The following is a 22,655-nucleotide window of genomic DNA, read 5'->3' as shown; positions in this document are numbered from 1 at the left end:
ATTTACCGATTATGCCATTGTGTGGTGGGATCAATTACTGATTAATAGGAGGAGGAATAGAGAGCCACCCGTGGACACTTGGGAGGAAATGAAAATACTTATGAGGAAGCGTTTTGTACCCAGCCACTATTATAGGGGATTGTATAAAAAATTACAGAGGTTAATTCAAGAAGGATGGAACATGGAGGATGTGTGTTGACTGCTGAGCCATCAACAACATAACGGTAAAGTATCGTCATCCCATTCCTAGACTAGATGATATGCTGGATGAATTGCATGGTTCTTGTGTCTTTACAAAAATTGATCTTAAGAGTGGATATCATCAGATTAGGATGAAAGAAGGTGATGAATGGAAAACTGCTTTTAAGACTAAATATGGTTTGTATGAGTGGTTAGTGATGCCTTTCGGTTTAACTAATGCTCTGAGCACATTTATGCATTTGATGAACCATGTTTTGCTAGCATTTATTGGCAGATTTGTAGTTGTGTATTTTGATGATATCCTGATCTATAGCAAAAATTTGGAAGAACAAGTAATGCATTTGAAATCTGTTTTGGAAATTCTAAGGAAAGAAAGGTTGTTTGCTAACCTCAAAAAGTGCACCTTTTGCACGGATAAGCTTGTGTTTCTTGGTTTTGTTGTTAGTAAGAGAGGAATTGAGGTGGATGAGGAAAAGGTGAAGGCAATCCAAGAGTGGTCAACGCCTACAACAGTCAACCAAGTGAGGAGTTTCCACGGCTTAGCTAGCTTCTATAGACGGTTTGTGCGTGATTTTAGTAGCTTAGCCGCCCCTCTTACTGAAGTCATCAAGAAAAATGTGCCGTTTAAGTGGGGAAAAGAACAAGAAAAGGCATTCAGTCTGATCAAAGAAAAATTAACTAATGCGCATTTGCTTGTTTTACCTAACTTTGCTAAAACTTTTGAAATTGAGTGTGATGCTTCAGGCATAGGTATTGGAGCTGTTTTGATGCAAGAAGGCCGTCCAATTGCTTATTTCAGTGAAAAGTTGAGTGGGGCAGCCCTAAATTACCCTACTTATGATAAGGAGATGTATGCCTTGGTGAGGGCTTTGGAAAATTGGCAACACTATCTATGGCCAAAGGAGTTTGTGATTCACACAGATCATGAGTCTTTGAAGCATTTGAAAGGACAGCAAAGGTTGAACAAACGCCATGCCAAGTGGGTGGAATTCATTGAAACATTTCCGTATGTGATCAGATATAAGCAAGGTAAGGAAAATGTGGTGGCTGATGCATTGTCCCGAAGGTATGCCTTACTTTCCATTTTAGATACAAAAATGCTTGGCTTTCAATACATTAAGGAATTGTATGCTCAAGATTCTGATTTTGGTGATGTGTTCTGATAGGAACCAAGGTGGGCCTACTCTTAAAGATCCTTTACAAGTTCCAGATGGGCCAATTACAAGATCAAGGGCCAAGAAGATCAAGGAAGCAATGCAAGGATTGGTGCAATCCACTTGGGATGAAGCTAGCAAGAGCCCAACACTGAAGATGGGTATTAAAGAAGAAGAACCAGCTTTGATCCACTTTATTCATGCTGAGGAAGACATGATTTAGAGATACGGCCTATTGTTATTGGAGGCTTCTAATTTGGTTAAATGATTTATTTTACTAGTTTAGAATAAGTGGGATTGAAAATGCTTGGCTCACATGTCTTATTTCTTATGAACTATGTTTTTGGGAAGGCCTTGTATTTTGGCCAAGGGCTTATTTGGAAAGTTACATTTTAGGAACTAGGGTTTCATCAATTTATTGTTGGGGTTACTGTAGCCGCGGGTACTGTAGCCGTACTGTTCATCAAGGGTAATTTTGGGAAAAAGGGGCTTTATTTTGGCTAGGGTTTTGATTAGGTTTGGGTTTAAAAACTCTTTGTAGCCTCATTTGAGGGATTAGACAATATTGAATTTTATTTGTGAGTTGAGTTTTCTCCTCTTGTTCTTGATTGAACTCTTGAACTTATCAAAGGTAAATCACAACCTTTGTGGCGTTCCTCCTTTGTAATCTGGGTTCTTGAGACGGGTTCTTCATCGGGTCTAAATTTTAATATAATCTAGGTTCTTGAAACGGGTTCTCATCGGGTCTAGATTCTCCATCCTTGACTTGATTTTTGGCTTTCTTGGGGAGTTTTCAAATTGATTTTGGGTTCAAGGGAATTCATTCCCACGGGTTCATATCATTTGGTATCAGAGCAAGGTTTCCAATCAGGTCTTATTCTATCTTTTATTTCTTGCATATTTAATTCTAGGGCTTCATTGTTCTAGGATTGATTACAAAAAAAAAAAAAATAGTGGTGGTTAGCAGACTTCTTCACTATTGTTAGGGTTGCTGAAAATCATTGTTCTAGGGTTTGTGTTGGCAGAAATCTCTTGTTCTAGGGGCTGCCGTATATCACTTGCCCAAGGGTTTCTGAGTTATTGTTAGGGTTTTCTCAACTGCTTATTCTTGTTTGTGATCAAATCAGTTGGTGAAAAGAAAAGAAAAGAAAAGAAAAGAAAAGAAAAGAAAAGAAAGGAAAAAAAAAAAAAAAAAATTCGAGGATTTTTTTCTTGAGCCTTATCATCAAAGGGGTGATTCTAGTTGGTATCTTGTCTTATTGTTAACTGTTTCATTCGTATAATTTCCTTGATTCACGTGCCATTTTTTTTCATTCCTTCCGTGTTTCTCTTGTTCTTGTTTCTTGGACCTAATTACTAGTTGGGATAAAACAAAGTTGCTTTGTCTTGATTGAGTCAATTAGTTCTTAAAGAACTGGAGTGGGAAAACTCTTGAGGTAAAAGGCAAGAGAGTGTGAGACTATTATCGAAAAAAGCCAATTAAGAGTGAAACACGAGTGGAGTGTCATTATTCGAGTGTAAACACGTGAGGGAGTGTGTGGGGTTTATTTTTTTTTTTTCCCACTAACATTCTTTTGTGTAGTGCCTGATAATGTCTCATCGGAGTAGCGCATCACCAAGGGGGAGAGCAGATAACTCATCCTTTGTGTTGCAAGCCATGCAACAACAGTTTGAGCGGTTGAACTTGGTGTTGGGTGAAGTGAGGGATAGGATGGATCATCAAGAAGCAGCGATTAGAAATCTACAAGGTGGGAGGGACAGGAGGCGACGTGAGCATAGAGTTGAAAATCAGTATGAGAATGAAGGAGATGGTGAGGATGAGGAAGACTTAGCATCTGACGTTGGGTCGGGTAGAAATAGAAGAGTTAGGCATGAAAGAGGATTTGAGGGGAATCTAAGGGGTCGGGATGGTGTAGATGGAGACCTTGGTAGCATCAAAATGAAAATACCACCTTTCCAAGGTAGAACTGACCCTGAGGTTTATCTAGAGTGGGAGAAAAAAATAGAGTTGGTGTTTGATTGCCATAATTACTCTGAGGAGAAGAAAGTGAAGTTGGCGGTAATTGAATTCACTGATTATGCTATTATTTGGTGGGATCAATTAGTGACCAATAGGAGGAGGAATTATGAGAGGCCTATAGAGACATGGGGAGAGTTGAAAGCTCTCATGAGGCGGAGATTTGTTCCTAGCCATTACTATAGAGACCTTTACCAGAAATTACAAAATCTTACACATGGGTCTAGGAGTGTAGAGGATTACCATAAGGAGATGGAGGTGGCGATGATTCGGGCTAATGTAGAGGAGGACCGAGAGGCCACCATGGCTAGATTTTTGAGTGAGTTAAATAGGGACATAGCCAATGTAATTGAATTACAACATTATGTGGAGATAGAGGACATGGTGCACATGGCTATGAAGGTGGAGAGACAATTAAAGAGAAAAGGGACAGCAAGGTACACTTCGGTTTCTAGCACTACTTGGAAATCAAAATAGGATAGGAATGATCCAGGTGAAGCAAAGAGAAAGACCGAACCACCTAAGGGAAAAGATGAGGGAACTAGCAACAAACCCAAGGTAGAATCCCAACCTTCACGGAATAGAGATATCAAATGTTTTAAGTGTTTGGGTTCAGGGCACATTGCTTCTCAATGTCCAAATAGGAGGGTGATGATTATGCGTGACAATGGAGAGGTGATGACTGAGAGTGAGGATGATAGTGATGAGGTGCCCGAGTTGGATGATGCTAGTGATGATGATGGAGTGGTATACCCTGTGACAGGTGAGTCTCTTGTTGCCAGGCGTGCTCTTAATGCACACATTAAGGTGGATGATGCAGAGCAACAGAGAGAGAACATTTTCCATACTAGATGCCATGTCAACAATAAGGTATGTAGTATGATCATTGATGGAGGGAGTTGTACTAATGTGGCTAGCACTACTTTGGTTGAGAAATTGAATTTACCAACCTTAAAACACTCTAGACCATACAAATTGCAGTGGTTGAATGATTGTGGAGAGGTTAGGGTGGATAAACAAGTGTTAGTTACTTTTTCTATTGGGAAGTATCAGGATGAGGTGCTTTGTGATGTTGTGCCTATGCATGCGGGCCATATTTTGTTGGGGAGGCCATGGCAGTATGATAGGAGGGTGACACATGATGGGTTCAAGAACATGTACAGCTTTGAAAAGGAGGGCAAAACAATTAAGCTTGCTCCTTTAACTCCAAGCCAGGTCTATGAGGACCAATTGAAATTGAAAAGTGAGGTTGCTCAAAAAAGAAAAAGTGAAAATGAGAGTGATCAGAAGAGAAAGAGTGAAAATGAGAGTGATCAAAAAAGGAAGAGTGAAAAAGAGATTGAGCAAAAAAGAAAGAGTGAGAGTGAAAAAGAGCATAAAAGAAAGAGTGAAAAAGAAAGTAGAGAGGTGGCTGAGAGTAAAGAAAAAAGAGTAGAGCCACTAGAGAAAAAAGAAAGAGAGTCTTCTGAGAGAAAAGGAAAGGCAAAAGTGAGTTTCTATGCAAGAGAGAGTGAGGTTAAGAGGGCTTTCTTCGCAGATCGCCCTATGATTTTTCTTGTCTATAAAGAGTCTTATCTTACTCTTGATGAAACTAACCAATTTCTTCCTAGTTTGGCTGTTTCTTTGTTGCAGGAGTTTGAGGATGTATTCCCGGATGAGATGCCAAATGAGTTGCCACCCATTAGAGGCATTGAGCACCAGATTGATTTTGTGCCCGGGGCTGCTATTCCAAACCGACCAGCCTATAGGAGTAATCCAGAGGAGACAAAGGAGCTTCAGAGGCAAGTTGAAGATTTGATGAGCAGGGGGTACGTGAAGGAGAGCATGAGCCCCTGTGCTGTACCAGTGCTACTGGTGCCAAAGAAGGATGGGACGTGGAGGATGTGCATTGATTGCAGGGCGGTCAACAATATCACGGTAAAGTATCGCCATCCCATTCCTAGATTGGATGATATGCTTGATGAATTGCATGGCTCATGTATTTTCAGTAAAATTGATCTTAAAAGTGGGTACCATCAAATTAGAATGAAAGAGGGTGATGAATGGAAAACTGCTTTTAAGACTAAATATGGGCTTTATGAATGGTTGGTTATGCCATTTGGACTTACAAATGCGCCCAGTACTTTCATGAGATTAATGAACCATGTCCTACGTGCATTCATAGGCAAGTTTGTGGTTGTGTACTTTGATGATATCTTAGTGTACAGCAAGAACTTAAATGAACATATTGACCATTTGAGATATGTGTTTGATGTGTTGAGATGTGAAAAGTTGTATGCTAATTTCAAGAAATGTGCCTTTTGCATGGAAAAAGTTGTTTTTCTTGGTTATGTTGTTAGTACGAAGGGTATTGAGGTGGATGAAGAGAAAGTCAAGGCCATCAAGGAGTGGCCAACGCCAAAAAGCATCACTGAGGTAAGAAGCTTTCATGGCTTAGCAAGCTTTTATCGGCGTTTTGTTAAAGACTTCAGCACCATTACTGCACCACTCACTGAGGTAATTAAAAAGAATGTTGGGTTTCATTGGGGGGCTAATCAAGAGAATGCTTTTGCCACTATTAAAGAAAGGTTGTGCTCTGCACCTGTGTTAGCATTACCTGATTTTAACAAAGCTTTTGAGATTGAATGTGATGCCTCAGGAATTGGGATTGGAGCCGTTTTGATGCAAGATAGGCGTCCCATAGCCTTCTTCAGTGAAAAGTTAAGTGGGGCATCCCTGAACTACCCTACTTATGACAAAGAGCTTTACGCTCTTGTTCGTGCATTAGAGACTTGGCAGCACTACCTATGGCCAAGGGAATTTGTGATCCACACCGATCATGAATCATTGAAGCATCTCAAGGGTCAAGGTAAGTTGAATAAAAGGCATGCTAGATGGATGGAATACATTGAGACATTTCCCTATGTCATCCGTTACAAGCAAGGTAAGGAGAACATTGTTGCTGATGCTCTATCCCGGAGGAGTAGTTTGGATAGACAAAAGAAGGCGGAGTTAGTGAAGTCACTTCATGAGAGGGTACGGCTTCAAATTGCCCAAAAGAATGAAAGGGTTGCGTCCCAAGCCAATAAAGGACGAAGGCGTGTCATCTTTGAACCAGGAGATTGGGTTTGGGTTCACATGCGCAAAGAAAGATTCCCAGCCCATAGAAGGACTAAGTTACATCCTCGAGGAGATGGACCTTTCCAAATTCTTGAGAAAATTAATGACAATGCATATAAAGTGGATCTTCCAGGTGAGTATAAAGTTTCTGCAACTTTCAATGTTTCTGATCTTTCTCCTTTTGATGTAGGTGAAGATTCGAGATCGAATCCTTTTGAGGAGAGGGGGAATGATAGGAACCAAGGTGGGCCTACTCTTAAAGATCCTTTGCAAGTTCCAGATGGGCCAATTACAAGATCAAGGGCCAAGAAGATCAAGGAAGCAATGCAAGGATTGGTGCAATCCACTTGGGATGAAGCCAGCAAGAGCCCAACACTGAAGATGGGTCTTCAAGAAGAAGAACCAGCTTTGATCCACTTTATTCATGCTGAGGAAGACATGATTTAGAGATACGGCCTATTGTTATTGGAGGCTTCTAATTTGGTTAAATGATTTATTTTACTAGTTTAGAATAAGTGGGATTGAAAATGCTTGGCTCACATGTCTTATTTCTTATGAACTATGTTTTTGGGAAGGCCTTGTATTTTGGCCAAGGGCTTATTTGGAAAGTTACATTTTAGGAACTAGGGTTTCATCAATTTATTGTTGGGGTTACTGTAGCCGCGGGTACTGTAGCCGCGGGTACTGTAGCCGGTACTGTTCATCAAGGGTAATTTTGGGAAAAAGGGGCTTTATTTTGGCTAGGGTTTTGATTAGGTTTGGGTTTAAAAACTCTTTGTAGCCTCATTTGAGGGATTAGACAATATTGAATTTTATTTGTGAGTTGAGTTTTCTCCTCTTGTTCTTGATTGAACTCTTGAACTTATCAAAGGTAAATCACAACCTTTGTGGCGTTCCTCCTTTGTAATCTGGGTTCTTGAGACGGGTTCTTCATCGGGTCTAGATTTTAATATAATCTAGGTTCTTGAAACGGGTTCTCATCGGGTCTAGATTCTCCATCCTTGACTTGATTTTTTGCTTTCTTGGGGAGTTTTCAAATTGATTGTGGGTTCAAGGGAATTCATTCCCACGGGTTCATATCATGTTCATTGCATGTGAAAAAATGGCGTTTGTTAAGTTTTATAGGTATGATGGATTTTTGTTTCGGGGAAATAAACTGTGTTTGCCAATATGTTCTTTGCGCGAATTGCTTGTGAGAGAAGCTCATGGTTGATAGGAACCAAGGTGGGCCTACTCTTAAAGATCCTTTGCAAGTTCCAGATGGGTCAATTACAAGATCAAGGGCCAAGAAGATCAAGGAAGCAATGCAAGGATTGGTGCAATCCACTTGGGATGAAGCCAGCAAGAGCCCAACACTGAAGATGGGTCTGAAAGAAGAAGAACCAGCTTTGATCCACTTTATTCATGTTGTGGAAGACATAACTTAGAGATACGGCCTATTGTTATTGGAGGCTTCTAATTTGGTTAAATGATTTATTTTACTAGTTTAGAATAAGTGGGTTTGAAAATGTTTGGCTCACATGTCTTATTTCTTATGAACTATGTTTTTGGGAAGGCCTTGTATTTTGGCCAGGGCTTATTTGGAAAGTTACATTTTAGGAACTAGGGTTTCATCAATTTATTGTTGGGGTTACTGTAGCCGCGGGTACTGTAGCCGGTACTGTTCATCAAGGGTAATTTTGGGAAAAAGGGGCTTTATTTTGGCTAGGGTTTTGATTAGGTTTGGGTTTAAAAACTCTTTGTAGCCTCATTTGAGAGATCAGACAATATTGAATTTTATTTGTGAGTTGAGTTTTCTCCTCTTGTTCTTGATTGAACTCTTGAACTTATCAAAGGTAAATCACAACCTTTGTGGCGTTCCTCCTTTGTAATCTGGGTTCTTGAGATGGGTTCTTCAATGGGTCTAGATTTTAATATAATCTAGGTTCTTGAAACGGGTTCTCATCGGGTCTAGATTCTCCATCCTTGACTTGATTTTTGGCTTTCTTGGGGAGTTTTCAAATTGATTGTGGGTTCAAGGGAATTCATTCCCGCGGGTTCATATCAATGGTGGTGGTTTGATGGGTCATTTTGGTGTAGCTAAGACTTCAGGAATTTTGCATGAACATTTTTTTTGGCCTCATATGAAACGTGATGTGGAAAGAATTTGTGAGAAGTGTATCACGTGTAAACAGGCTAAGTCTAAGTTGAAACCCCATGGTTTGTACACCCCTTTGCCAATACCTAGTGAACCTTGGACTGATATTTCTATGGATTTTGTTTTAGGTTTACCTAGGACTAAGAGGGGGAGAGATTCAGTTTTTGTGGTGGTAGATAGATTTTCCAAGATGGCACACTTCATTGCATGTCATAAAACTGATAATGCATCACATATAGCTAATTTGTTCTTCAAAGAAATTGTTAGGTTACATGGTATGCCTAAGACCATTGTTTCTGATAGGGATGCAAAGTTTTTGAGTTACTTTTGGAAGACTTTGTGGGGAAAGCTGGGAACTAAGTTGTTGTTTTCTACTACTTGTCATCCACAAACGGATGGTCAAACTGAAGTAGTAAGTAGAACTTTGTCGTCTTTGTTGCGTGCTATCATTAAAAAGAACTTGAAAGCATGGGAAGATTGTTTGCCACATGTTGAATTTGCTTACAATAGAAGTATACATTCTGCAACTAAGTTTTCACCATTTGAAATTGTTTATGGCTTTAACCCATTGTCACCTTTGGATTTAACTTCTTTACCTTTGAGTGAACGTGTGAACTTAGATGGCAAAAAGAAGGCAGAATTTGTAAAGATGATTCATGAAAAGGCACGGCTAAACATTGAAAGGAGGACTAAACAATATGTCCATCAAGCCAACAAGGGACGCAAGAAGGTAGTGTTTCAACCAGGAGATTGGGTTTGGTTGCACTTAAGGAAGGACCGTTTTCCAGAGAAGCGGCGTTCAAAACTCCTACCTCGGGGTGACGGGCCATTTCAAGTAGTAGAACGCATCAATGATAATGCCTACAAGCTTGACTTACCAGGTAAGTAAGGTGTCAGTGCAAGCTTTAATGTTGCTGATTTGTCTCCTTTTGATGTAGGTGATGATTTGAGGTCAAATCCTTCTCAAGAGGGGGAGAATGATGTAAACCAAGGAGCTGGCCATGCTGATCATACAAGTGGGAATGGAGCTGAATTTGCACAAGACCCTTTGTCACTTCCTAGTGGCCCAATTACAAGACTTAGAGCCAAACGTTTCAAGGAAGCACTAAATGGGCTAATCTAAGAGAATTGGGCTGATTCTAAAAAGACCAAGATGGGCTCAAATAATATTCAAGACTTAGTGCATGTCATCAAGGCAATTGAAGAGGCTAATTAGCACGTAGAAATATGATGAATGGTCTGTCCATTAAAGGACGTGAATTTGTTAAGTTTCAAGAATATTAAATAGGTGAATGAACTTGGTCTTGCCTGGGTACCTGAAATACATTGAATTTAGTCATTTAGTCATTTCTGGCTGCCTCTAGAAGTCCAAGAGGCCTAAAAATCGTGGGACTTGTTATGTTAATATTTGTGTTGCTTTTAAGGCTGTAGTTATGACTTTTCCTATTCTTGGAGGGTTGTTCCAAGTATTTAGTGGGGTTATTTCGAGTTTTAATATCAGATTTGAAATTTCAGAAGCTTATTTGTCTTTGTGAGGTCTTGTGTTCCTCTTGGTTCTTCAAAGAACTCTTTGAACTTATCAAGTTAATCTTGTGGCGTTCAAGCTCCAAACTTATCACCTTGATTCTGATTTCTAGGTGTGGCGTTTTCAATCCTTCTTAGTCTTGGTTTTCATCTAGTTGGGTGACTGGTCAAGGCTCAACAAATCTTGTCAATACGATCTTGGAGTTCCAAGCCATCATTGTTATCGGGTTTCATCACAATTGTTGGTGGAGTTCATATCACTATCTACACCATCCCTACCCCTGAGATTACCTTCAAGTCGTCTTTCACGCCTAACTCTTCTATGTCTACCCGACCCAACCTCAGATGCTAAGTCTTCCTCATCCTCACCATCTCCCTCATTCTCATACTTATTTTCAACTCTATGCTCACGTCGCCTCCTATCTCTCCCACCTTGCAGATTTCTAATCGCTGTTTCTTGATGATCCATCCTATCTCTGACTTCACCCAACACAAAGTTCAACTGCTCAAATTGTTGTTGCATGGTTTACAACACATAGGATGAGTTATCTGCTTTCCCCCTTGGTGATGCGCTACTCCGCTGACACATTATAAGGTGCTGCACAAAAGAATGTTAGTCGCAAAAAAGTAAACCTCACACACTCCCTTATGTGTTTACACTCGAATAATGGCGCTTCACTCGTGTTTCACTCTTAATTGGCTTTTTCCCGATAATAGTCTCACACTCTCTTGTCTTTTACCTCAAGAGTTTTCCCACTCAAGTTCTTTAAGAACTAATTGAACTCAATCAAGACAAAGCAACCAAGTTTTATCCCAACTAGTAATTAGGTCCAAGAAACAAGAACAAGAGTAGGACGGAAGGAATAAAAAAAATGACACGTGAATCTAGGAAATTATACGAATGAAACAGTAACTATAAGACAAGATACCAACTAGAATAATGTATGCAGCCCCTTTGATGATAAGGCTCAAGAGAAATTTCGGTTTTCTTCTTTCTTTTTTTTTTTTTTTTTTTTTTTGGACGATTTTTTTTTCTGGGCGAATTGTTTTTTTCTTCTCTGTCTTTTTTTTTTCACCAACTGATTTGATCATAAGTAATTGAGAAAACCCTAACAATAACTCAAAAACCCTAACACAAGTGCTATACGGCAGCTCCTAGAACAAGAGATTTTAGCCAACACAAACCCTAGAATAATGAGATTTAGAAACCCTAACAATAGTTAAGAAATACAACAGCCACTATTTTTTTTTTTTTTTTTTTTGTAATCAATCCTAGAGCAATGAAACCCTAGAATGAAATATGCAAGAAATAAAAGATAGAATCAGACTTGATTAGAAACCTTGCTCTGAATATCAAATGATATGAACTCACGGGAATGAAATCCCTTGAACCCACAATCAATTTGAAAACTCTCTAAGAAAGTCAAATTCAAGTCAATGGATGGAAAAACCTAGACCCGATGAGAACTCATTTCAAGAACCTAGATTATATCAAAATCTAGACCCATTGAAGAACCCGTCTCAAGAACCTAGATTACAAAAGAGGAACGCCACAAAGGTTGTGATTTACCTTTGATAAGTTCAAAAGTTCAATCAAGAACAAGAGAAGAAACCTCAATTTACAAAAAACATTCAATATTGTCTACCCTCCAAATGAGGATACAAGGAGTATTTAAACTAAACCTAATTAAAACCCTAGCCAAAATAAAGTCCCTTTTTACCCTAAATGCCGTGATGAACAGTGTCATGCTACAGTACTGCAGCTATAGTACGGCTACAGCAATGCTACAATACCTCTTGAAACCCTAATTCCTAAAAAGTAACTTTCCAAATAAGCCCTTGGCCAAAATACATGGCCTTCTTGAAAACCCTAGCTCATTGAAAATAAGACATGCGGGCCAGGCATCTTCAAGCCCACTTATTGTAAACTAATAAAATAAATCATTTAACCAAATTGGAAGTCTCCAATAACAATAGGTCATATCTTTAAGTCATGTCTTCCACAGCTTGAATCAAGTGGATCAAAGCTGGTTCTCCTTCTTTCAAGCCCATCTTGAGTGTTGGGCTCTTGCTAGCATCATCTCAAGTGGATTGCACCAATCCGTGCATTGCTTCCTTGATTTTCTTGGCCCATCTGGAATTTGCAAATGATCTTTAAGAGTAGGCCCAACTTGGTTCCATCACTCCAACTCTGCCTTTATTCTTTCTCCCCGCCATTTTCTAAGATAATTGTTTGACTTTCTTGGATTTTATCTTTGTAAGGTGTTGATGATTTGGCGGCCTAGATCAAGGTGAACCATGTGGACTTGGAAGATGAAGTTCACTCTAGGAGTATCTTTTCTGTCTGCGCAAGAGATTATTTGAGAGGTTCAAGGGCGAGGAGGCAGAGTTGGAAATCCTACTTGAGCAAGTTGATGGCTATGTGCACTCTTTGGTAGGCGACTTGGTCATTCTCCACGAGAAGGCGTTTCACCTTCGCAATGAACTTCATCGCACCATGGAGGTGAGGGTCTGGAACAACTTCTCGTTGGGACTGTTGGAGTCAATGTGTGATTCCACTAGGACTCAGCTTTCCCTTGTCAAGGGAGAGTTAGAGTCAGAGTGGGGTTGTGCTCACTCTGGGCTCCCTGCTCTCCAAGAGGATCTCAATTCTGCCTGCCAGGAGTTGTCTAGTCCTCAGCGACAATGCACTGAACTCAAGGAGCAGTTGACAGCCTCAAAAGAGAGCAAGCGACAAGTTAATCTTGACCTTTCTAAGGCACGTGACACTTTGGAAGAGTTGACCAAACGGTACAAGGAATACAAGAAAGTTCACGCCAACACAGACAAACAGTAGAGGAAGCTTAACGAAATGCTTCTCAACAAGGATAACTAGCTCAAGGAAAAGACAAAGCTGGTGAAAATGTTGGAGTCTGACTTGGCAGCTGTGACGAAGGAACTTGTCCACCTCATCCTCAGCTGGCATTGGCGTGTGGCATTAGGAATCGTGCTTTTGGTTATGGGTATGGCGACGACATGTTGCGACTTAGATCACACTTGTTGGCCAATCCCTAAACTAACTTGAGGCATTTAGATTTGGATATGTTTAAACCTAATGTAACCTCACTTCAATTTGTTGATGCCTTTGGTTGAGACACCATGTCCGAAGGCTTTGACAGTCCTCGTCCACCTCCACCCTCCTGCGGTCCTAGTACTTAGCATTTTGTAAATGGCTATCTTCCCTGCTACATTTGTAACAACATTTTGTAAATAATGCCAACATTTTTGTACATGCATTTTGTACTTGTGCATGTTGGGAACTGATAAGTGTGATGTTTATGTGATTTTTATTACTATTTTATTTATGAAAAGTTTTTCTTCAATTCTATTGATTTTCTTTTATTTCTATATATTTTTCTTTATTTTCTTGGATTTGAAGGAATGTGAAGATTTAGTGCGAATAGATAGCATTTTGGAACAAAAGAGGAGACTACAAATCCAAAACGACGAGAGGCGATGACATTTGAATAGAGCCAAGGAAATTTAGGCGAGGAGACCCAATGGCGACTAGAATTGGCTACAAGAGTTAGGCAATGAGTGAGATGTTTTACCTCCTGGGTGAGAAAACTTGGTAACAAGGCTTTGGGCAGTTAGATTGGGAATCACTCCAAACAACCAACTTAAAAGACAACCTAAACGACATCGTGGACAACAACTAGCAAAGGCAAGCAGTTGTATCGCTTGGTAGGTTGGCGAGATGAGTATTTCATCTCGGTCAGAAACCTTACATCTGGGCCATTGGGCGAGGAGACCAGTTATATTCAACGCACACAGTATCTATCCAGTGGGATCCTTCCGAGTTCCACAATCAATCTGCTGACCACCAAATCCTCCCGAACTCCGCAAATCAAGCCACTTATTACTGAATCTTCCATTTTAGATAATTCCGTTATTCTTGGGATAATTTTCTTTTATGTTAATAATTATATTTAGAAACTATTTTTCAGGTCTTTAGGCTAGATTGTAGCCATATTTATCTTGTTTCCGGATTTGAATTTTGATATCTATTAAATCCCAGCTTGTGGGATGAATAGAGGAGAGTCTGAGTTTTAGAGTCCAATAGTCTAGAGATTATTCTTTAAGGTTTTTTTCAAAGAGGCTAATCTAGAGGGCAAAGGCTAGAGTCGCATGCTTCATCAACCGACTCCAATGAAGAGCACTAGTTTTATTATTTTTCTTTTCAATTTTGTTATGAACCAATTTTATTTTATAGAGTTTTGATGGAATCTAGCATTGAACACACAATTTATATTCTAAGTTATTTTATTTTCAATATTTCCATGATTGAGTATTTATTCTTTGTTCTTAATGTTTGCAATTGTCTAACTAATTATTATTCGATCTATTTAATCGTAATGAGACCGAGAGATAATTTGTGATTAGAGCTCTAGGATTAAGCACCATTAGTTGAGCAAAAGTAGAGATACTTTAACGCGATTAGTGTATTTTTAAGAAAAATCCAAAGAACTTAATGAATAGTTATTAATTTGAGATATTTTTAGTATTGTTCGAGAGGAAATATTGAATAGTTAAGAGATTTTTATCATCAACTTGAGATAATTCAAATTCTATAACAAGAAAGAATAAATTGTATTGGATTCACTAGGTGAAATCAAACGCTCTAGATCTATTCTTATTATCTTTGAAATCTCTGAATCAAATTGTCTCCCATTATTTAATACTATGCTTTGCGGAATCCCATACTGACAAATGACATTCTTCGATAAGAACTTTGTCGCGGCTTTGGTTGTGATGGTCGCGAATGGTTCAACTTCCGCCCACTTCATGAAGTAGTCCACTGCTATGATCATGAACTTAACTCCCCCTTTCTCAGGTGGGATGGTTCTAACTAGGTCAACCTCTCACTGGGTGTCATGGAAGTCATCTTCTCTAGGGGGTGTGTGATACTAGTGCGTATGCCTGACATTTGATGCACACTTTTGTAAATTCTTTAGCGTCCCTAAGTGTATTGGGCCAATAGTATCCTGCCCTTACTATCTTTCTAGCCAATGCCTTTCCCCCGGGATGGTTTCCGCATATCCCTTCATGTGTCTTAGTTAAAACATATCGTGCTTCTTACGGTGAGATACGTCGTAGTAAAGGGGCAGAGAAACCCCTTTTATAGAGGATCTCATCCACCTTTACGAATCTAGACACCCTTCTTCTTACCTTCCTTGCCTCCTCTTTCCCCTCAGGGAGTTTTTCTGCATCCAGATACTTGATGATGTTGCCTACCCACTCGGGTTCGTTGCCATTTATCATGTAGAATTCTAGTCCTATCACTGGGATTTCTATTATCCTTCTCCCAACTTCCCAAGGAAGGGGGAAATCCTCCATCCTTGAGGTTGTGCATGCCAGCATGTCTGCACTGCGTTACTTTCTCGTGGCACTTGTGATAAGCTAAAATAGGATTGGTCACATGCCTCCCAGACTTGGCTCAAGTATTTCTTCAGTTTTTCTCCCTTGGTGGCCTATGTTCCCAATACTTGGTTGACTACTACCAGTGAATCTGACTTCACCTTTATTTCAATCGCCCCCAATGCTTCAGCCACTGAGAGTCCTACTATGAGGGCCTCATATTCTGCTTCATTGTTGGTGATTTTGAAAGTGAGCCTTGCCATGTATCAATGCTCCAGCCCTTCCCCATTGATTATGTGGACTCCTATCCCTCTGCCAAAATGACAAGAAGAGTCATCCATAAAAAGGACCTAGGGTTTTCCTACTGGGGCGGCGATCGCTTCTAGTGGGAAACCGGAGAATTCGGCAATAAAGTTTGCCAACGCTTGCCCTTTCACAACCTTCTTGGCCGCTATCACCAAGGCAAACGCCAACAACTCTGTTTTCGAATATCTAACTTCTGCTACCCTTAGGGCGCAAGTTGTGTAGTACACGAGCAATTGCGCTGCCCCTTCTTCTTTGATCAGGACGGCTGAAACGGTGTAAGGGGATACCACTAGATATGCATAGAGTGTGTCTCCTTCTATCAGTTGCCTCAAGAGTGGTGGATTGGTCAAATACTGCTTCAACTTTTGGAAAGTTTCGTCACACTCCTCATCCCAGGGGTGTACCTTCCTTAACACCCTAAACAAATGGAGGCATTTGTCTGTGAACCTGGATACGAACCTCTTCAAGGCTGCTACTCTTCTTGCCAACAGTTGTGTGTCGTTTAGGCTCTTTGGTGGCTTCATGTTTATGATTGCTTCAATTTTCTAGGGATGCTTCAATTCCTCTTTCCGACAAGATGTTGGGCCGGCTCTTTGCTTTTAACTAACAAGTCATCCACGTAAACTTCCATGGTCCGCCCTTTTTGGTTTTTAAACATCCAATTGACTAGCCTCTGATAGGTTGTCCCTACGTTCTCCAAGCCAAATGGCATGGCTTGGTAGCAATACAACCAATAATCTGTGGTAAATGAGGTATTCTCTTCTTCTAGTGGGTACATTTGGATTTGGTTGTAGTTTGAGTAGGCATCCATAAAGCTCAACATCTTGTGCCCTACAGTGGCATCTGCGATGACATCGATTCGTGGAAGAGGGAAGCTGCCTTTTGGGCAAGTTTTTTTAGGTTGGTCAAGTCCATGCACATTCTCCACTTTCCGTTTGTTTTTTCTACTAGGATGACATTAGATAGTCATTCAGGGTAACGAGCTTCCTTGATGAACCTCATAGCGAGCAGGCATTCTACTTCCTCGGCAATGGTTGTGTATTTTCTGTGCTAAACGATCTTCTTTTTTGACGTACCTTCTTGTACATAGGGTCCATGCATAGTCGGTGTTCAATAACAATGTTGTCAATTCCGGGCATATCTTCGTGGCTCTAAGCAAATACATGTTCTCAGTCTTTTGGGGAATCTTAGTTCCAATTCGCGTTGTTGTGTTGGGATGATCTGAGTATAACGTTACGATCTCCAAGGGTTCATTCGCCTCTACTTGCTGTAGGTTTTGCTTATCCCTCACCTCTACACCCCTGTCCAGAAGGACCGTGGGGGTTGGGGGCAATGTGCCCTGACCAAACTCCTAGGCAGCCTGGCTATTGCCACCCCCGATGATGCATACTTCTCCCCTTTTGCTCCTTAATTCATACACATAACACTCTCATACTTCCCCCACTCCACCTTCAATTGGGAACTTCATCTTGAGATGGTACGTGGATGTAACTGCCTTGAGACTCTTCAATGTTGGTCTCCCTAGTATAGTATTATACGAAGAGGGTGCCTTCACGACTAAGAAATAGGTCATGGTGGTCGCAGTATGCATCTCTTTCCCTGCCATGACTGGGAGGGTAATGGCGCCCACCGGTTGGATCAGATCCCTAGAAAAGCCTTTCAATGGTGTCAGCGATAGTCTCAACATAGTCAATAAGTATGCGCTTGGTAGTGTAACTAGCAACTAGGAGGTTACCACTAGCGCAGTATCATGAGGGTACAATACTCATTCATAGTCTTCTTCCTTGAAAGAGATAGCGATTAAGGCGTCAAGTTTTTGGTGCTTGGACGACTTGTCTGGTTCATTAATTTCTTTGTATCATGCTCTTAGGGCTTCCGCCCTTCTGCTAGATGAGGATGCACCGCCCCTGCAAATCTACCTACTATTGTTCTCATTTCACCTAGGGGCCCTGCCCTATCGTTATTCCAAGGCACCATGTCCCTCTCGTTACTACGAGCGTCTTCCCTAGATGGGCGATGCCTATCCGAGTTGCTGCTTCTTCGAGGATTGTATCCTCTCTCAAATCGTCGTTTGAGTTTTGCTCACTCTGCAACCATTATCTCAAGCTCCCAACTGCCCGCCAATTCAATCACTCTCTTCTTCATGGTTGTGCAATCCTATATCCTGTGTTTGTTTGATGGAATTTGTAGTAATACCTACTTGTTCTAGGCTGGCGATATTCTCTTTCTGACTCCTTTTCTTGCACATTCAAATTATTGTGGATGAGTCGAGTATTATGCTCTTGTCACCTTTCATGCCTCCCTTCTTAGTAGTTCGATGCTACTTTCTTGTCCCCTGTATTGCCTTTGCGTTCCGCCTTCAGCTCCCCTTTTCTTGGCTCTACAAGAGCCTGTAATGTGTCTTTGACGTTAACGAAGTCATTTGCCCTATCCATGAACTCTCTCTAGGTCAAGAGGGTTTCTAGCCAATTCAATCATGAACGGGCTGCATGGCCAGATCCCACCTAATAGGGCAGCCAAAGAAATCTTCTCATTTTGGTCATCTGTCGTCAACATTTCTTTATTAAAGTGGGTAAGATACACCTTTAGGCTTTACTCTTCCCTCTGTTTGACGGTCAGGAGGTACGTTCCTAGGCACCGATGCCTCCTGCTGGGCTTGAATTGTGTTAAGAATTGTTTGGTTAACTCTTCAAAGCTATCAATCAATCTTGGCTAGAGCGGTCAAAACCATCCACTTGCCATTCTCCTAAGAGTTAGGGGAAAAGATCGACAAGCGATTTCCCCTGTGAAACCATGGAGTGTGATATGTGCCTTGAAGTTGTTCTCTAGGTGATCTATTGGGTTCTTAGACCCATCATACATCTCTATCTGGGGCGCTTTAAATTCGGCGGGAGCACCACGGCCATCACTTCCGCACTATAAGGCAAATCCATGTGGCTTAACAATTGTTCCACCGAGGAAGATCCTCCTATATTCTTCACCATCTCCTCATACTTGCCAGCAAAGCTACGTTGCTCATCATGTAGATTATTCTTTTCCATATCCTCTTCCAGATCCTCCGCTTTCACTCCCTCATTGCTATGTGCTTCTCCTTCTTCCTGTTCGCTATGACCGGTTATGGTAGCATCACTAAGCTTAATGTTGCGGCACTTCAGCTCCTCGTTCTCTTTCCTTAGGTTTTCCATGGCTTCTAAAGCCATCTTCAGCTTCTCTTTAGTTGCTACCAATCGTGTTTCCATATCTGCGAGTGCTACTTCTGGTTCACGAGTTACTTGAGAACGTGTCACGATCGGCTTGAGGGAACCACATTGAAGTCCAATGAAAAACTGAAATCACATATTACAAAATCGCATAGAAGGTGTCACTATAAAGGACGCGTCCCACCACCAATCGTGATCGTTAACTTGCAAATCATTCAGTGGGCGGCATGGAGCGCCTGTGACATCTCCGATTCTTAAGTCAGTAATGTGTGAGAGATAATAATTCATGAATGGTTCATCAAATCGATCGAAGGTTACCTGTTGCCCCTATATATAGGTATGGAGAATATTAGATGAATACTATAAACTGATTAACTTTGTACAATGGTTAGCCGTTAGAAAGCTTATCCTTAATGTATCGGAATTATCTAATCACCATGTGGTCCATATCCATAATGTGAGATTTATCCCTCCTTGATAAATAGGGCCTCTATTTCTTTGTTAAGCTACACGACTCTTTTAACTCCTTTATAGTTGATGGGCCTTGGGCCCCCAGTTTGGGCCAGACCAATGTTAACTCCTCCAATTAGCTCACTAATTTCTCTCGGATGTAAGCATGGGAGATTCATAACAAAAGAATTACAAAAATCTGGCTTTACTCAGTTGAGGACGTTTTAGACCCCAAACTACCCCACTAACCCATTTACTAAATTACTTGTCGTTTCTACTTATCAAGAGGCAAAAATTTCAAAACTTAAAAAATGTGCGTATGTTACCCAATAACCGTCGCCACGTTCTCTTTCATTATAGTGCGTTAATATGAAGTACTTATTAATGGAGCATTAAATCACCTCTATATTTTAAAATCGTAAATCCAAATATTTAATAAATAATATTTACATCGTCACAATAAACAAAAAAAAAAAAGTTGAATGAGATCATAAAAAGGAAAATGATTTGGGGCAGCCAACACTCTTTTCAGATTTTACTTTTATTTTCTTTTACCAGTATCTTCTCTCCACAACAGGCCCTTCCCCTGAAGGAGGAAGATCTGATGCCAACCATATACTCTGTCATGTCCCAATTTTGCAGATATGATGCTGCCATTAGGATTGATCAACCAATAAAACTGCTAAAGAATTCTAGATCTCAGAAGCCTTGACTTGCATGTAATTTTCCCATCCCTATTTTTGGCCAGCTCACTCCATAATCTTAAAGACTTAAGACTCGTGCTTTTGTTGTCCCCATCAGAACCCTATATGCCAGATAATTAAGATCACGAAAAAAAGCATATAACAATAAGAGTCGGGCTACTCTGTCGCCCAGAGTAGTCCGCTCTACTTGACCACACGTTACTTTAGAGTTTTTATTTAATTTTTTTTATTCATATTTTTTTAATATATTTAAATATTTTTAAAAAATAAAAAATACATCAATATATTTAAAATAACTTTCTTAATCATTAAGTAAAAATAAAAAAATAAATAAAAATAAAAATTTCCCGAGCAGTCAAGTAAAGCAGTACACTTAGGGTGGCAAAGCAGTTTTTTCTTAGTAATAAATAGACCCTTATACAATATACTAGAATCAATAGAACAAATTCCTTCGAGAATATCCTTTTCAGCCTATGACAAAGATAAAAGATTTTGAACTTCGATTACTGTTCGGGCTGCAGATTGATGGTGTTGAAGGTGTTAAGATTTTAATTAACCTAATGGGTCTGGGATTTTAAAGTTTTTTGTTGTTTTAAATTAATTCTTTATTTTTTATTAAAAAGAAAAGTATGATTTTTTTGTTTTGTAAACTCTCTTTTTTTTATGATTTTTTTTTTCCTGTTATCCAATGGAATATAAGAGTTTGGAAAACTCTACTATGCTGCCCAAACCATACCGCTCGGTTTGACCACTCAGTTTTTTTTACCAAATAATGAAGAAAGTGATTTTAAATATATTGATGTATTTTTTTTATTTTTTAAAAATATTTCAATACATTAAAAAATGTGAATAGAAAAATGGAAAAAAAAAAAAAAAAAACTAGTTTTACAACCAGCGGTAACACCGAGCGGTGCTACTCGGGCGGCAGAGTAGCATCGCTCTAAGAGTTTTGCTATATATAAGCCGGTGTGACAGCACACCACTTATAGCGAGACCCATTATAATTTTTTAAAAAAACTTTAAACACTAATAATTTTATAACATAACTAATGTGGAAATCAGCAGTGTGTATAGTGTGTTAAAAATAGGTGTGCTAAATAGATTTTCTCTAGAATATAAGAAAAATTCTTCTTATCAATCACTATTCACTACTTCACACCCCACACTCTATGAAAAACACCCCCAAACCCTATGAAAAAAAAACTATAGTTGTGAGATGTGAAAGTGAATAGTGACTGATGTATATAATTCTTCAGAATATAATATACATTGAGGAGTGAGTTGTACCCAATTAAAGTTTGGGACTTAAAGGACAATAAGCTAATAATCTTAGAAGAAAATTATAGTCAACGTTTCTTACTGATTCAATCCTAAATACTTTCCCCCAATAACTTAACTTAAAGATTTATTAAAGTGATGAAATATTTTCTCCCAATAGTTTGGGGAGCAGTTCTCGTTCTTTTTTAAAGACAGGGAAGGCATAATTGGTTGTAATATGTGGGAATCAGGAAGATCATATTACTGTGTAACCAAGGTAAGAAAAAGGTACTATGTTTTGAACGTTAATTGAATTGTATAACAATGATGTGACAGCAGAAACATGCGTATACTTAAATAGGATTTGTGATATGAACCCGCGGAAATGAAATCTCTTGAACCCACAATCAATTTGAAAACTCTCCAAGAAAGCCAAAATCAAGTCAACAGATGGAGAACCTAGACCCGATGAGAACTCGTTTCAAAAACCTAGATTATATTAAAATCTAGACCTGTTGAAGAACCCGTCTCAAGAACCCAGATTACAAAGGAGGAACGCCACAAAGGTTGTGATTTACTTTTGATAAGGTCAAAAGTTCAATCAAGAACAAGAGGAGAAAACTCAACTCACAAATACAATTCAATATTGTCTAACTTTCAAATGAGGCTACAATGAGTATTTAAACTAAACCTAATCAAAACCCTAACCAAAATAAAGCTCCTTTTACCCAAAATGCCCTTGATGAACAATGTCGCGGCTACAGTATGGCTACAGTAACGCGACAATAACCTCTTGAAACTCTAGTTCCTAAAAAGTAACTTTCCAAATAAGCCCTTTGGCCAAAATACAAGACTTTTCCGAAAACCCTAATTAATTAAAAATAAGACGTGTGGGCCAAGCATCTTGAAGCCCACTTATTCTAAACTAATAAAATAAATCATTTAACCAAATTGGAGGCCTCCAATAACAATAAGCCTTATCTCTAAGTCATGTCTTCCATAGCTTGAATCAAGTGGATCAAAGCTGGTTCACCTTCTTTCAAACCCATCTTGAGTGTTGGGCTCTTGCTAGTTTCATCCCAAGTGGATTGCACCAATCTGTGCATTGCTTCCTTGATCTTCTTGGCCCTTGATCTTGTAATTGGGCCATCTAGAACTTGCAAATGATCTTTAAGAGTAGGCCCACCTTAGTTCCCATCATTCCCCCTC

The sequence above is a fragment of the Juglans microcarpa x Juglans regia genome, chromosome 1S (assembly GCF_004785595.1).
Source record: "Juglans microcarpa x Juglans regia isolate MS1-56 chromosome 1S, Jm3101_v1.0, whole genome shotgun sequence".
Taxonomy (NCBI): domain Eukaryota; kingdom Viridiplantae; phylum Streptophyta; class Magnoliopsida; order Fagales; family Juglandaceae; genus Juglans; species Juglans microcarpa x Juglans regia.
This window is presented reverse-complemented; position numbering follows the sequence as displayed.